Source organism: Microtus ochrogaster, linkage group LG1, assembly GCF_000317375.1.
Source record: "Microtus ochrogaster isolate Prairie Vole_2 linkage group LG1, MicOch1.0, whole genome shotgun sequence".
NCBI classification, from domain to species: Eukaryota; Metazoa; Chordata; class Mammalia; order Rodentia; family Cricetidae; genus Microtus; species Microtus ochrogaster.
Genome location: NC_022027.1, coordinates 18,009,562 through 18,021,805, shown reverse-complemented (window position 1 = coordinate 18,021,805; position 12,244 = coordinate 18,009,562). Strand labels below are relative to the sequence as shown.

Below are 12,244 nucleotides of genomic sequence, written 5' to 3'. Positions count from 1 at the left end.
TCCTTAAGATTTTGTAATCATTTCATGCTTTAATTGTTACAAAATATGTGTATTTATTTGAATCATTTGAAATTGATGCTTAACAATCACAATTCATCGATTTTTTTATTTTAAATTTCAATATAAAGAACATAGATGTTAAGTCAGTGATAATGAAGCTACAATACAGTGAAGCATATATGGTAGGTAGAAACTGGAACTAACTAGAATGGACAGATCTCATTTGGAAAAGAAAGTAAAATAGGTATGAATGTAAGGGACTTAAATGGGAGACTCAAGTGGGAAAGGGGAGCGACAAGGATTGTAGGAGGAAATACAGGACAGGACGAGGAAAATTAAGGCACATATGAAAGGTAATATGGACACCTAATACAATGGAAACTTTCTAAATTGTATACATACTTAAAGGAAATTTAAATGAAATTACTAAATAATGAGGGAGAGAGAATCTCACTTGGTCATATCTGGTCACCTAACAGAGTTTCCAGTTCCAGAGTGAGTTAGATCCAGTTGTGTGATCATTCACAGAGGCATTTTATAACTAAGAACCAATGAATAGAAGGATATCTTTGCAGGCCATTTAGAAAGTAGAAGTAATCAGAATATGTTTTAATGAAGATAATTTGATGAACTTTGCAAGCTCCAGTGGGTATCTATTGACTTTTCTTGTCTGAAACAATTCTAACTGCATAGTAGAACAGCCAAATTATGAGATCAAATAAGGACTTTAACAGGCATGAAGGGGGAAGTGATATATTTATATTTTAATTAAAAATTTTCAAAATACAATTATGTCCTAAAGTAGTCAAATATTTCAGAATAAGCTATTCAGCACTCAAAGTTGGAAGAATGACCAAAATTAAATCTTACTTTTTATAAGTGAATAAATGTGATCCAAATGTGTCCATCAGTAAATTTTTCAAAAGACACATGCTATAATAAACAAACAACAACTGCTCACTAATCTGAATGGACTGCTTAGATTTCTCTTTGGGCTTAATTGTAGACCACTGACAGTAATAGCTTTTTAGTACCAAGTGTAGCATGATGTTAAGCCAGTTTAGCTTTTGCACATGCATGTTGCACATCTGGCTGATAAAAGAGAAAAAATTACAGCATTACACTCTTAAACTAAATTTCATCCATCCCTTTAAATGGCATGAATACCAATGCCATCATACCTGTTGTCAGACTTCACACTTTTGATACAATTAGAGACTTCTAATATAGCACACTGATGCCTTCCTCTTCATCTTCTTCCTCAGCTTCGGAAGATCCTTCCTCCTCTGCTTTCTTCAACCATTTAATAATTGGTTCTGCTTCGACACAAATTTCTTTCACATGATCTTTTGAGCCGTGTTTCTTAGAGGCCTTTTCCAATGACCCACTTTTCTAAAACATCTGCATCATACATCTCTTTCCAAATATGTGGAATTCTGGAGATCATCTGAGCTTGATGCATTGCTACCATAGATTCCAAACCATGAGGACCATATAACTAAGCCTTTATGTTAATGTTTAAAAAATTTAGGAAACGGTGTGTGTATTTCTTGATTTGCACTTTTGCCTTCTTATTAAGAAAAACTAAATTCAAAATGAGAAAACCTGTGGCTTTTACATCCATTCTTTTCTGCATCGGCAACAATTTCCTTGTGGAAAAATCAATAATGCTTTCTTCTTTCTATGGTATCTGTATATATTTATTTTTATTCATTTTACATATCAACCACAGTTTTTTCTTCCTTCTCTCTTTCCACTCCTTCCCTAACTCCCCCCAACCAATTCCCATCCACTCTCCAGAAAGGGTAAAGGTTCTCATGGGGAATCACCAAAATTCGGCACATTAAGTTGAGGCAGGACCAAGCCCCTCCCCACTGCATCAAGGCTGAACATGTTATCCCACCATATGGAATAGGCTTCAAAATGTCAACTTATGCACCAAGGATAGGTCCTGGTCCCACTGTCAAGGATCCTTACAGACAAGGTAAAAACTTTCTCACATACAGATAGCCTTGTTTGGTCCCATACAGGCTCCCCAGCTTTGTTGATATAGAAACCATGAGCTTCCCATTAGTTCATTATTATAATAACAAGATCTGAAAACAACTTAGATGCCTCTCAATGGAAGAATTGATTAAAAAATGTGTTACATTTACACAATGGAGTATTACTCAGCTGAAAAAATCAATGACATCATGAAATTTTCAGGCAAATGGTTGGAATTAGAAATCATCCCAAGTGAGGTAATGTAGACCTAGAAAGACAAACATGAAATGTACTCACCCATTAGTAGATAGTAGATGGAATGCCCTCTTCTTTATTTAACAAAATCAATCAGATTGCTGACAAGCTCTTTTATAGTTCTTTCCAAATCGTTGTTGAGTATTAGAACCTTTGCATGGTCAGTGATTTCATTAATTCTGTATCTCTGCACTTGCTCAGTTGTATCCTACCTCCAATCATCATGTTCCTGCTCATCCACAACATAAGGAGGATGGTACACCTTTTAACTTAAGATCTTTGAACCTAGAAGATTCTTAGTTGCTGAAAATTGGAGAATGCAAGCAGTTGTAATGACCTTACTCAGCCATTAATAAATTAATTAAATTAAATAAATGGAATATTTTAAAAGCAGTATCTCTCGTTCCTCTCTGTCAAGGTTGGTCACTGATAATTCTTGTCATTCGAAGGAAGACTGATGATTAAATGAATATGTGACATCCTGGTGAAAAGCAAAAATTACCTGAATGTCCTATGGTTTTAAGAGGAAGTTGTAAAATTTGGAATTGTGATTTTTCTGGGTGTGTACACTTACCCCAAACCATAACCTTTTGAGTCATGTGCATGGCATATTGGATGCTCCAGGAAAACTGCTCACAAAAAAAAACACAAAACGTATTTTGTGTTTAGTGGTTGCTTTGTATTGAGAGAAAGACTTAGAGGTTTGTTTAAATCATAAATTCTGATTCTATTTGAGAGGAACAGAAAAATGTGCACTAATCTCTACCTAAAACGGCACAAATTTTCAGTTTTAACACTTAAATTATAGTTTAAAGTTGTTTAGACTTACTCTATTTGGGGTTTGAAGTATTCTCCCACACCCCCAATATTATAATTTATCAGCTGGTGTTTATCAGCTATAGGAGTTCCCTGATAGATTTTTTTGGGTCACATAAGTATACTATCATATCATAAGTAAATAATCATATTTTAGATGAATGATTAATAAGTATGACCTCTTGAAACAGTTTATATAATTATTTTTTAAAAAGCTTTAAATTTTCATAGCATTGAATCCATGTATCTATTAGAATTACACAATTACCTTTCGTAATTTTGTAAACAGAATTACCAGTGATATAAAATTAACTTTTTAATAAACAACTGGACTTCTAGTATAAACAAAGCCACAGTGAAATTTTTAAGGTAATATCTTTTGCTCAATATGAGGATGATGGAATAGTATAGAAAACTCATTTTTCAGAGTAGTAAGTTCTTATTATATATGTGAGAAAAACTAAAAAATAAGACCAAAGACATATATATTTGTAATTTCATAATGAATAATGTACTCAATCAACAGTGTTGCCACCCTCTTAATAGACAGCGTTTCTAAAAGCAAACTATTATTCCTATAATTTGATATCAAAATGTAACTGTAATTAGAGACCTATATGTACCTGCAAATGCAGATATATAATCATTTCTTAACTTGCAACTTCTAATTCCTAATCATAAATTCTACACCTCGAAAGAGAAGGGAATGTGGAACTTTTGATTTTAATTCTGAAATATTAAGTTGTTACCTGAGGTCAACACTTAACATCAAGCCAATTCATTATATATTGACACTGAAGGTCATTTGCAATTTATAAATATGGTAATATTATTCTGAAAACTTTGAGCTATGAATGCAATAAATCATTTGTGTGCGGCTCCTTTTAGAATTAAAATGTGAGGAGAACCTAATAGATATTGGAAATTCCATTTTATGTCATCAGTTTACAGTCCACACTCTGATTAATATTCATTGGCTTTGTCTGAAATTGAAAGAGTGTGATGTTTATCAACATATAATGGTGTTTGTTCATTACATTGATTTTTATTATGAGTTTTCACAATTTGAAATAATAACCACAAAAGCACCCCAAATGGATATCTGATTGTTCATTGTTTATGGCATCTGTAGGAAATGTGTTGGCATGACATTCACAACCAACATGCTTTATTTAAAATTAAGAGGAAAATGGTACTAATTATAAACATTGTCTCTAATGGAGCTTTGTAGTTTACATAATTACATTTTGTAAAGGAAAAAGGCAAGCCTGATCTGAGTTCATTTTTCCATTAGAAAGGATCTGACTGTCTTCTCCCATAGCACCAGCTGTGCAGCTCTGAGCATGAGATCAGTGTGCTTCCTTTCAATAGCCTGCAGAGACACTTTACTTTCCAAGATCTGCCTCTTGCAAATGTTCCAGGGGAAAGATAATTTTGCTCTCTATAGTAAAATGCAGAGGACTAGTTCTGTCCAGAAATTTTCTTCTCAAGTGAAGTTCATTCCAACATTACCACCAGAAATTTCATGTTAATATAAAAAGGCACTTGAAACCAATTCCAGCTTACTTCCAACTATTCTCTGAATAATGTAAGTGAATAAATGTGTAAAAAGCTATAAAATAACCAATTTCCATTATCCATTTTATTGTATTTTTGCTTTCAGAAAAATATATGAAAATAGAATATTGAATATTCATTATTGATCTGATCAATACATGCTGTTTTAAAATTCAAAATAACTAAAAGAGTAGAAAATTTCAATTACTCAAATTGTATGTATTTGATATCCCTGTCTTAATTAATATTCCTATGTGTATCTTCAGTACAATGTTGGCTCTTTGTGGTTGTCAACTCGATTATATGTAAAATGAACTACCATCCAGAAATTGACAGTACAACTTGGAAAGATTTTTTTCTTTTACTTGGTTTGAAGGATGTGAATTGACTTCTAGTCCAGCTTCTGAGACAGGGGATACAAATCATTAATTTGGATCATGAGGCAGGAAGACACACCTTTAATATCAGCCATACCTTCTGCTTGAAACCAATTTAAAGATATGGAGGAAGGAAGCTTTTGTTTTTACCTGATGGTTTTTGTCTTACTAGAAAGCCCATTCCTTCACTGGCACTAGAGTCCACTTCTTTGGAATTCCAGTGTCTACTGAAGACCAGGTGAGGCATCTAGCCTTGTTGATTGAGCAAATTCTGGATCCTTTGACTTTCACTTTATAATAAACCATTTTTGGATTAGTTTAACATATCCTGTAAGTGATTCTTATAAATACCCTTTATATATGTGTACATATTTGTATATATACTTAAAGAGATTCATTCTATAAGTTCTCTTACTCTAGAGAACCCTGACTAATACAAGAAACAAAAATAGTATTATGTGAGATAGACATTGGCAGTTTTATACTATGTTGTGTTTATCAAACAAATACAGATACTGTCTGCTTGCTTTTATCCTTCCTGCATTACAATGAATATGTGTGTGTATCTATCTGTCTGTCTGTCTGCCTGTCATCTATCTATCTATCTATCTATCTATCTATCATCTATCTATCTATCTATCTATCTATCTATCTATCTATCTATCTACCTATCATCTATCTGTCTATCTATCTATCTATCTATCTATCTATCTATCTATCTATCTATCTTCATCATCATCATCTATCTAGTTATGTTAGCATTCAAAGTAAAGGCTTCTCTATGGCATTTTTCATATTCAAATGCCTCTATAACTTATTCTAATTATGGTTTCTCTCTCCTTTCCCTACTTGATCCCTACACAAACAGCTGTCTTTAGTTTTCACTTTGTACATAATTACATGTATGATTTCTCATATTTTGCTGGATACTATCATTGCTTAATAAATTCCATAAAATTTGTTTTAAATAATGGGTGCTAGACTATAACTTATAGCAATCACATCAAGTAAAATTTCCCTGTTTGTATTGCTTTTCTAATTTGTCACAGTCTTCTTTATATTGTAGATATTCATATATTTATGGGTGTGTAATATGTGTATGTGTGTGTGTGTATGTGGTTATTACCTGAGTCTACATTATTATGGTCACTCTATTTGTAAATGATAATTAAATATTTACTCTGTGTCTTGCAATGTTCTCACTACTGAGGCACAGTCATGAATATCTTCATCAATGCAATGGACAACTGAATCATGATATATTCAAAATAAAATTAATACAGAATCTACAAGATGATGATGAAAGATATACAGAAAAATCAAGCTGTTGCTATCTTTTTTCTGATCTATCTTTTTCAGTTAAATCAGACACATAGGGTCTTATAGATAAGAAAAATTTCTACAAGCACTTAATAAAAATATTAGGAATGCAGCAACATTGAGAGGATTCCTATTTAGGGCACAGTAAGCAAAAGACATGATGAGTAAGTATAACTCTATCCTCTGTGAAGAGGCCAATTTTGTATTTTACAAACATAAAAAGTACTGACATAAAATAACATTCCTTATTTGGTTCTACCAGATTTTCTCCAACTTCATCTAAAGTCACTCTGCTGAAAGAAAAACCCCTATATTTTAGAGCTAGAAACTTTCTCTGTGCTTCAGGCTCTCTGTTGCACAGGTTCAGTTGCCTTGGGCAAGAAAGTTTAAACATTCTGAGCTTACTGCTAAACAAAGAACCTATGGCCCTCTATGCTGCACCTGCTGCCTGAACCTCCCAGAGCTGGACTTCGGACCATTTGAGATTTAACTTCTCCTTAGAATCATCCAGGTGTAGTTTTTAGTTTTTAATCCATCCTGATGACTCTCACATTCAAAGATGAAAACCAAAGATACCTGAGGTGTCAAGGCCATCCTGAGCAATGGGACTCTTTTCTCTGTTAACAGGATTTGACCTTATTCATATTATAAAAGTTGACTGAGAAGGGATGCAATGGGACCATGTGAGAGCCTGGAAATTTTTGCCCACTGGTATTGTTATCCGATCAATGTTTCATGCCTGGCCTCCTGAAAGGTGAAATGGTGGTTTAAGATACTTCAAAGAGAACTCATCCTAGGAAGCTGAGGGCATCTCAGTCAAAATCAGTCAAAGGATGTTTTCTTGTGCTGAAGAGCTAACTCCACAGAGGAGTTAATTCTCTGAGGTATTTTGCATTAATAATGAATTCAAATTGAAATAAATTCTTTGTTCGTTAGTTTCCTTTTCATGTGAGGGGACTTTTGCTTCCCTACTCCTATTGTATTTCTTCCATTCATCGTTTCTGCATTGCAAAATACTTTTGACTTTAAATGTTAAATTATTTTTAATTTAAAAAAATCAACATCTTCTTCTCAGAAGGTACCTGTCTACAGAATGCAATTCTGTCACTTTATGTGCAATATTTTTAAAACGTGAAGTTGACCCTGACTAGGCCATATGCAGTATAGAAGCTGTAATTAAAATTTAACTTTATCTGATATATGAGAACAACACTCAAGATACAAAAAAAGGATCATTTCTTTAACTGAAAATGGTCAAAGGTGTGAAGAAGTAATCAGATAACTTGTGAAGATATTCAATCTCCAAAGTTGTAGAAAATGAGGGAGCAACTCCACCCTATCCAGTCTGCATGCCTGAAAGCTACTGAGGATATGTTACATAACAAGGACTTTTTTGTAAGTGCACTAGTTAGAGCCAAGTTTACTATTATATTTCATGTGATTAAATATAAAAGGCACCAAATAAAAGACCTTCAAGAAATTTTGAAAAAATAGAAATGAAATCAGTTTTGGTAGAACAGTAAAATGAAGAAATCTTAAATTACTGTTAGAATAGATTAATATTCTACAATGATTATTTGAATTGAAATTAAAATCTGTATTTTATTAGAAAGTCTGTATAAATATCTTAATTAGTATGGAAAGACAGGTAGTCAATATCTGTTTGATTATCACACATTATTTCTTTGATGCTTGACACAGATTTAACCATGATTCTACAAAGTCAGATTTACCAATGATCTATTCCAATTCCTCATTGCTTAATGTCATTTGTTAGTGGAGGCTCTCAAAGCAGGCTGTAGGCCTTTCAAGTATCAACCGAGAACAATAGTCTGATGTATTATATGTGCCTGTAGAGATAAATAACAAGGCTCTATATACAAGAGTCCTTGACTGTGTTTTTTAAATCACAAAAAAAAAAAATACTGTTGCTATGCTTATTCATTAATTCCTTATTGAAAGACACCCAGCATACTGCTTCTTACTACTTAAGCTGATTTTGGCAGTAGAATTGGTGTTCCCCAGAATTCTTATTTCAAGTCCTTTGTTAAATAGTATTTTTCCTGTCAGCATGGATTCTAAGATACAGTGAAAAATACCTTGACTGAGAGATCTTTTATAAAGATGCTTATATTTAATGAGCTACTAAATTTTGTTCTTTCAATAGCCTAATAAGAAGCAAACAAAATACCCCTAGTTCCTATATAAGTATATTTGTTTTATATTTAACAACATGGCTACATATCAATTTAACCAATATTAAAATCAAAAAATGGAACAAGAATATTAAGGAAGAAAATGATCAGAAGAAGACAACTAGTTGTTTTTCTAAGAAAGATTATCTAGTCAAATGTATGTGTGTTTTACATATGAATTATCTGAGAAAAGATTGATAAGGCTTTTCCAAAATGATATGTAAGATGATATATAATTAAAACATCAATAGTTTGTAATATGCTACTATTTAGTAACTAATAAAACAATGCTCAGAAGTTAGAAATGTATTATTAGAAATGGAGGAATACCAACAAATATTCCCTTCCTGGTTTATAAAACATAGTATAATAATTTTGTGTACTTTAATGAGTAATGCAGAAGTATTTAGCAAACTAATAGAAATAAAAACATCTCTGTCTTTAGAATAATTTAATTATTGAGTATATGTAGAATTTTAAATTCTAATGAGAGAGGAAGGGTAGATTTTTATTCTTCAAAGAATCATGGAAAATGGAAGGAGTGATGTTTGCCTGGGCAGTCCCTGTTGTGTGTATGATGAATATTTACTATGCTCAGTGCCCTGCCCTGCTGAAAAGAGAGAGACAGAATATATTGCACACACTTGGTGGTGTGCCAAACAACCATTTGTCCTTTAGCATTAGCATTTTGTACTAACATACCTCTCTTTACCCTCTGTATGTTATAGGAAAGCTGTCTAGTTTTCCTTGCTGTAAAACCCCGGAGTCATCTTCATGTACTATCCTGAAAGTTGAGAACTGTTTGCTAACTCTATTACTCATATGCTATGGGCAGGATTGAATCATCTCTATAATCTATGATCTTTAAAATCCCTATGAGTATTAACACTGTCCTAAGAGGCTATCTATATTATGAAGAAACACTCATGATTTTGAAAATTATCATATTCTACTATTCATTTTAACAGGAGCAAAATAAAATTTTGTTCTATGTATTTTATTGGGCAGTAGTTATTAATGCTTAACAAATATATATCTTACTATCAGTACTATTGTGCATATTTGGTGATTTTATTTGGACATTTAAAACTTCATTTCATAATCAGCTTCAAGGATAAACCTCTTAAAACAAATTTCACCACTCCTCCTTTCTACTACTGTTGTATCTAATGCTCAGTATCTCATAGCTCCCCCAGGCAATTGAAGTCCCAGTTTTGCCTTTATGAGTCTCAAACAACCTGAGATAAAATGACCACAGGCAATGTTTACCAAATATTCTCCACTTAAAAAAAGTATGTCTCCTTTATTTTCTATATCAATTCCTATTATGAGCATAGGACTAGGAGTCTTGTAGCAGATTCACACTGTCTGACTACTGTGTTGTTAAATATATTTATTCAGTCAGTTAGTAAATACTAATGTAGCAGTTTGCATGTGGGGCACATAGAAAACCGATATTCTTCCTTTAAGTATTGATCTCACTGATTGAATTTCTATGTCACATGTGTCAATAAATATTTCTCATAACACCTATAGGAAAGTAATCAACTAAAAAGGACAGTTAATAACTGCAGAATTAGAAATAAACAAAAAAAGTTTATCTTGACTAAAATTAATGGAGGGTCTTTGAAATATAAGAGACAAGAACATTTGAAATATAATACCCCATTGATTGTTTCAATTCATATATTCTTATATTTAATAATGTCAGAGCCCTCTTCTTCGTGCTGGGTTTCAATAATAAAGACTCTTTAAAAGCTCAAGGGTTCTGTGTCCATTGCTTATTTATACACAGTTTTAGCAAGTGACGATTATTGTGAATATCAGCATGGGAATTCAAACACTATCCAATCATTAGCTAATCTTTGATTTTCTTGTTATCTCTTCTTAATATAATCACCTAAAAAAGCCTGATAATTCAAGAACTATTCAGTCATTAAATAATCTATGATTTTCTTGTTATCTCTTCTTAAAATAATCACCTAAGATCTAATAATGAAGAAAATGCTTTATATTGATTCATGACTATTAAAGTTTCTGTTAGACATTATGTAGGGGTTCCTCAATGACAAGATTTTCAATGTATAATGAGACTCTATTTTTCACCCCATTGTCAAGAAACAAAAAAATAAAAGGTAAGGGGCAGAGACTTATGATTCCCTTCAATAGTGTAACTACAGTAACCTATAGCTTTCCCTCTGTACCTTCTTCTGAAAAATAACACTTCCTTTCAATAGTGCCACCATCCATACCAACCTTCTAACCTAGGGAATGGTGTGAAAACCTAGGATCCAAACTCAAGCACAAGAAAGAAGACATAATAAGTCATTTAAGATGTGTACCTCCTCATTAAATCTTCTCTTTTTAACTAAATGGGTTATGAAAGACAACAATTTTAAGGGGAAAGTATTTGGAGATTATTAAAATTTTTCATCATAGTTTGTATTTTTAACAACATCAAATCATTCTATAAGTTATTCAAAGAATTCTAGTAACATCAGAGTTATATGAATGATTATTTTCTACAATGTTGGCTTATGCCTACAAATTCAATTTCTGTTATTAATATAATAACATAAAACAATATTTTGAATCTTTCTTTGACTGATAATTTTCAGTTTTTTTTCCTTTAGGCATATGTTTAGGTTCATATTACTGATTGCTTAATAACGAAAATGATTTCTTAAAAACCCAACAGCAAAGTTATTTGAAGAAAATGTATATTTCTCACATATCATATTTGCTATTAAAAAGCATATTAATTTTGACAGGTAAAATGTAATATCCATTCTTTGCTTCAGGGTAATTCTGAGTAAAAAAAGGGAAAACAGCCCAAGTTTTCTTTAATGATTTCAATTGCCAGTTGGTTAAAACCCTTAAAGTATATGTTTTCAAAGCAAAGATTACATGGTTAACAGGCTTAAATCCTCTAACCACATCCAGGTTCTCGTGAATTAATTCATTAGCTTATAAATAAATTATATCCTCAAATCTTCTGCATAATCTAAAGTGTAGTTATTCATTTCCACTCCTTTGAGTTTCTGAGTGTTAGTTCAGATTTTTTAATTACTAACCAGGAACAGAAGCAAGCAACACAATATTTTATGTTCACCAGGAAAAAAAGAGGAAAGTGAAAGTCTGTGGACAGAGAGGATATTTTCCTGGTCTTTTCTTCCCCTCTTCTTGTCTTCTGTCGTTCACATGTATAAGCACTACTATGCAAAACAAAGTGATGCTTTATAAGATTCATACAGACTTATACAGAAAGATTATTTTATACATAAAACTTCCATCTTGACTGAAATAGGCAAATCTCTATGGATTTACACATCTATGTTATTCAAGGTATAAGTATACTTACCAAAGTTTCTTTATTTTCACAAATTGTTATATCATTTTAAATTGTATGGCATTTATTTATTTAACTGTTTTATTATTCATTGTATGTGTGTATTCATGTATGTGTGTGAGAGAGAGTGTGTGTATATATGTGTGAGCTTATTATGACAAAAGTGTGAAGATCACAGCACAACTTGAAGCAACCATGTGGCTTATAGAGATCAAATTCAGGTCACCAGGGTTATGGAAAATACTTTTAGCAAGTAAAATATCTTCCCTGTCCTTACTTTTGACAATATTAAAATGACCATTTTTAACATTTTATGATTTTTAATTATAAATTCTGTTCTCATATTTCTTTAAAATACTTATTATGTTTGTTTTGCAACTCTTTTTTTT

General features: G+C 32.1%; 1 pseudogene; it reads right to left on the bottom strand.

The window, feature by feature from the left end:
• Window positions 1-1,150: 1,150 nt before the first annotated feature.
• On the bottom strand, window positions 1,151-5,238 carry LOC101997086 (annotated as a pseudogene).
• Window positions 5,239-12,244: the final 7,006 nt, after the last annotated feature.